Below are 6,212 nucleotides of genomic sequence, written 5' to 3'. Positions count from 1 at the left end.
GACACCCGCACCAATCAACCAAACCGCCCCGTGGCCCAACATTTCAACTCCCCCTCCCACTCTGCTGAGGACATGGAGGTCCTAGGCCTCCTTCACCGCCGCTCCCCACCACCAGACGCCTGGAGGACGAACGCCTCATCTTCCTCCTCGGAACACTTCAACCCCAGGGCATCAATGTGGACTTCAACAGTTTCCTCATTTCTCCTTCCCCCACCTCACCCTAGCTCCAAACTTCCAGCTCAGCACTGTCCCCATGACTTGTCTGGACTTGTCCTAACTGCATATCTTCTTTTCCACCTATCCACTCCACCCTCTCCTCCCTGACCTATCACCTTCATCCCCTCCCCCACTCACCTATTGTACTCTATGCTACTTTCTCCCCACCACCACCCTCCTCTAGCTTATCTCTCCACGCTTCAGACTCTCTGCCTTTATTCCTGATGAAGGGCTTTTGCCCGAAACATCGATTTTCCTGCTCCTTGGATGCTGCCTGAACTGCTGTGCTCTTCCAGCACCACTGATCCAGAATGTGGTTGTGAAGCCCAGTGTATTGGTTTGCCTTTGTAGGGATTTAAAACAAATGGTGAATCATTTTCCCAGCTGGATAAATACCCAATCCCCTCACATTGAGGATTTGTATGCAAAGCTGGCAGAGGGCTGCTGTCCTTCATGAAGCTGGACATGAGCCAAGCCATCCTTGCAATTGCAGTTAGATAAGAATTCCCAGAAATATGCTACAATTAATATCTATGAGGGTTTGTACCAATGTACGAGACTGCCACCTGGGATATCATCAGTCTGTGCAATTTCTCTGCAAACAATACTGTACATTTTATAAACTTTACCCAGATTACCATTTGTCTAAATGGTGTACTAATATCAGGGAAGACCAATAAAGAGCACTTGGAGAACATCGGGAGCAACTTGAACATAGTCCTTAGACACTTCCCCTGGGTGGATGTATGCTTTAGAAGGGAAAAATGTGTGTTCCAGGCACCACAAATGACTTACTTTAGCTACAAGACCAGGTTATGCCCATTGGAAGATAAAGTGAGAGCGATTGAAAGTGCCCTGGCTCTCATGTCTGTACCAGAGCTTTAGACCATTTTCCAGCTTGTAGAACCCTCGAGGCTGTGACAGTGCAAGTGAATGACTAAAAAATACTTTAATGAAAGTTTCTGACTCAACTACTTTTTCAGGCACTGAGTTCCAGACTCTCACCACATCTAAGTGAAAAACTTTATCTTCAATTGTCCTCTTAGCATTCCCGCTCTTACCTTAATTACATGCCCCTGATTATTGACCCCTCCACAAATAGAAAAAGTACATTCCTATCTACTCTATCCATCTTCCTTATACTCTAATACATTCCTATCGGGTCACTTTTCAATCTTTACTACCCCAAGGAAAGCAACCCCAGCCTATTCAATCTTTCCTCACAGCTCAAGGCTGAGGGAGTTAGTTAGGTCAGTGGGCTGGATAGCTGATCTGTGATGCACAGTATTGCCAGCAGTCTGGGTTCAATTACTCTGCTGGCTGATGTCACCTTTCTCAATCTGTCCCTTCACCTGAAGTGTGGTGATCCTCAGGTCAAACCACCGCCTGTCTTCTCTCTCCCTCTCTCTAATGTGAGGGCAACCCACTGGGACGATGATGATTTTATCTATATCGCAGCTTGGATGATAATCCAGTCTCGACATATCTCCTCTGCACCTTCTCTAGTGCAATCACCTCCTTCTTATAATGACCAGTACTCCTGACTGTGATCCAAACAGTTTATACAGTTCCAGTATAACCATGCTTCAGTATTCTATACCTTCACTAATAAGGCAAGTATCCCATGTACCTTCAGGTATCTATCGATCCTGCCTGACTAATAGAATAGATAGCATTCAACCACAAATTCCACATAAATGCTGAAATAAAAACAGAAAATGCAACAACAACTCATAGCTCAGGCAGCATCTGTGCAGAGAGAAGCAAAGCTAACGTTTCAGGCGTTTGCCATCCTCAAATATTAATTCCATTTCTTGTTTTACAGATGCAGAGGTCGTTGACCTGAAATATTTTGTTTCACATCTAATATCTGTGAGAACTCTAATGGATTGCATCTTGGGAGGATCTCAACCCAGTTTGTAATGAATGCTGCTCCAAATTGGCAGTCTGTGTTATTGATGCTACAAGGCAGACTGAAATGGGAAATAGAAATGTGAACAATAGAGAAGTAGAGAGTATTCTCCCGTGGTTAAGACACACTTGTTCAGACAGTGAAGAAAAATAAATGCACTGATCCCATTGGTCTACAAGACAGCAAAAATGAAATTCCACTCCTGGGCATTCTGTCCATTACTTTGATAGATGCAAAACTTCAAATTAAGCCATGGCCTGATATTTTGTCTAATTTCAAGACAATCATTTTCACATTGTCATTTGAGGTAATGTGAAATTTCTAAGCTAAATCAGAAAGTAATACTTTCGCTAATGTGGAGGATGTGACCTCGTTTGGTGGTTTTTTAAAAATTCTAGCTTCTAAATCTATTCAAAGTAAAAGCTTTGGTACAGTCAATTCTTTTATAACATGATGGTTGCGTTCTTGTGTGGCCCTGCGTTAGAGAAAATTCCAGTTTGAAACAGTGCTTAACGTGTTGGCGATGTAATCGCGTTATGGCCTACATGCAGTTTAAAAGTTTGAGCTTTAGAAATAGTGTCACCAATTTGTCAATTGTGTTATTGTGAATTCACGTGAACAAACCCGCATTACAGCAGAACAATCTGTACTAAATTATCTTTCCTTCACCATTGCTGGGACAAAATCCTGGAATCGTTCCCACTTTCACTGTATGTCTTCCTACAGCCATGGACTGCAGCAGTTCAAGATGGCAACACAGCACTACTTTCTCAAGGGCAGTTAGGGATTGGGCAGTAAATACCAACTGAGCGAGCAATGCTTCATTCCATAAATGCGCAAAACAAAAACCACTGGAATTACAGTACTGTGGCAGACTGGGAAAATAGCCACAAATTAAGAGCATTCACATTTCCCTACTGATTGCGTAGTGTAGGGGAAAATGTTCTCTCTATGTATAATATTCTCTCCATTATAATCTTAAGATTTCTCAAGGCTTACTTATTGATTTTGGAGGATTTTATTTTGGTTTTCAGGGGCTCCTTCTTAAATTTCACTGATTTCTTCAATAGGTGACATAGTTACTTAATTACAATACCTTCTATACTTCTGTTAAAACACGAGGGATTTAGATATACACCGAAGCAGAATTAGAAGAATTAATCAACATCCCCAGTGTTCATCACCGCGTCGTGATCGGAAAGCCACAACACACAAAGAAAACATTCATTTCCGACACGCCACTATATTTAAAATACCATAAGACACCTTGCGCAATAAGCGATGATTTAAAAAAGACTTACATTAGCCTAAATGCAACAAGCCTCCCCTTAACACACTTTTGGTAGACTGGTGAGGTCACTGCGGGGATAAAAATGCATGCTTGTCTCTAACACATTCACTGCATGTTAAATAATTATTTAATTAATTAAGTAATGGTATGCAAGGTGCTTTGTGATGTGATAACATAGACATACACTATTTGTGAAATAAACCTGTTCAATACTAAATTATATACCTGATAGTGTTTATTAAATGTGCAACCATTACATTTTCCCCATACAATAACTCCTTTCTTCCCACAAATTTAATCTGGAGACTCCATATTAATTTTCAAGGAATTAATTCCCTCGGTTTTCCTATTCTGTTCTGGCTGTGTCTTCTGACACCATCAAAATGCTCACATTGCACAAGTGGAAATTTCTGCGCGTACACATTTTGAGAGATGCCCAAGCAGCAAAACACATTGCCCGCCCAAATCAGCACAATAAACGTGAGTGAACAGGGTGGATTGATGAAAGGAGAAAGTATTCTCCTGTGGGTGAGGGACAATTGTTCAGACATGTAGGAAAAAGATTTCTTAAGCATTTAATTCATTATATTAGATCTGGGAAAAATGTGCTGATTCCATTGGATGCAAAATATGGTAATAAAATTCACTCCTCAGCATATTGTGCATCACTTTGATAGGTGCAAGCCTTCAAATTCAGCTCTGTCCTGATGCTTTGTGTCATTTCAAGGCAATCATTTTCATATTGTTACTTCATTTCACCTGGCAGCCCTTGATCTTTTCAATCCCATATTCCCTTTCTTCTAGCCCCTCTTCTCTCTGTTGCAGTCCCTCTCCCCTTTTGCATCCCCTCTATCCCTCTCACAATTTTACAGTCTCTCTTTCTCCTTTGCAGCCTCTCTTTCCTTTGGCAGTCCCTCACTTCTCTCTCTTGCAGCTCCTCACACCCCTCTTCAGCTTTCTCCCACCAATTCCTGCAGCTCCTTCCTTTCTCCACTTTGAAGTTTCTTATTTCAAACTCTCTCCTGAGTTTGCTGGCCATAGGCCTTGCCCAGTGTCCTCATTCCTCACTTCCTCTGGCACAGCATGCTGCTGCCACTCAATTTACACCTCCAAACGCAGATGCCTTCTCTCTCACGATGAACCTATCAGCAAGAAGCACATGAGAGACCTGTGATTGGAGGAACATCTCCTAACCATTTCCTTCCACTCTATTCATGTGAAAGATTTTTCTTTGACTGTTTGGTTTTCCAGACGATTTGGGGATTTCAGGGTGGATTCACGAGCCATCTCCATTTATTTCAGTCCTGATATGGAGTGTTACAATTCTGCATCCTTGATTTCCTTTACTTCACCAGTTTTCATTGTGCTTTCAGTTGCCTGAGCCTCAAATTCTAGGAATCCCTTTCTACTCCTCCATTGCCTCAGCCTCTCTTCCTCCTTTAAGGTGCGATTTCTGACCGAGCTTTGGATCAGCTATCTAAATATCTCCTTGTATGACTGTGTTCAGGGATAACATCTTAGGACAATTCACGGGTTAAATACACAATGGAGATGCAAATGTGTTAACATTATCAAAGTGTTTCTTGGCATTTTGGGCAGGGGGTGGGGTTATGAATGATAAGCTACTAACAGATATTTGGTTTGAAGATCTATTTCCAGTTTCATTCTTAAATTTTGATGGTAAGTAATTTAGGAACCAAACCCCTCCAAAAATGATTATCTCCTCCTAAATGCACATTGCTTCTAGCCTATTTGCAGATGCCCAACATACACAGGTGCCACCATGGATTCTAAAGTTATTTTATCAAAAATGAAATAACAACATCTGCATAGTGCTCTTACCATAATAAAACACTGTGATCACCTTCATAGAAATATTGGAAATCAAAATATGACAGCAACACACAATGGCATAGATAAACATTTTGACAGGTCCAGAAGTTTACTGAGGGAATTACAATGCTTGGGATGCAGGGAGCTCAAGGCATGACCATCAATTGTGGCTCACTCCTCCTCTACATGCAACATCCCACCATGCCCACTCACACCCCCCCAATCCAACCCGTCCCCCTCTCCTGCCACCCTCAGCCCCACTGCACCTTCCTATGCAGCTGCAGAAGGTGTTAACACCTGCCTGTATCCTTCCTTCCTCCTCACTCTCCAAGGCTTGTGAAGCAGCGATTTACCTGCACTTCATTCAGTCTCGTTTACAGTGAGGTGAAATATAGACTTGATGACCGCTTTGCAGAGCACCTACGTTCTGTCCAATAAAAATGACCCTGAGCTTCTTGTTGCCTGCCACTTCAACATACCACCTTGTTCCCTGGCCAATACTTTGATCTCGAGCTCTAATGAAGCTCACCACAAGCTGGAAAAACATCTCATTTTCTGCTTAGGGACCTTCCAGCCTTCAAAAGAATCAATTTTGAGTTCAATAATTTAATGGCCTGAGCACTACATTCCATGTCCTTTACCCATCCCCAAACCAGACCTTGTCATCACCTGGGCTGCTTTCAGCATAGCCCCCTATTTGCACCTACTAATGGTCTCTATGTTCAGCTTCTCTTTTCCCTGGCTTACAATTATCCACCTCTTTTTCTGCCTAACTGTCTTTCTATCCCTCTGGGTTCCATCCTTGGCTATCGTTTTACTCCTTTACTGGCAAAAACACCCCCACTCCCACCCCTATCTTCGGCACATGTTCCATCTATTCCTAGCTACTACTAGTTCTGAAGAAGGGACACTGGACCTGAAATGTTGATCTGCTTTCTCTCCACAGTTGCTGCCAGACAT

The sequence above is a fragment of the Chiloscyllium plagiosum genome, chromosome 7 (genome assembly GCF_004010195.1).
Source record: "Chiloscyllium plagiosum isolate BGI_BamShark_2017 chromosome 7, ASM401019v2, whole genome shotgun sequence".
NCBI classification, from domain to species: Eukaryota; Metazoa; Chordata; class Chondrichthyes; order Orectolobiformes; family Hemiscylliidae; genus Chiloscyllium; species Chiloscyllium plagiosum.
The sequence above is the reverse complement of the archived record's forward strand: the minus strand, read 5'-3'. Positions refer to the sequence as shown.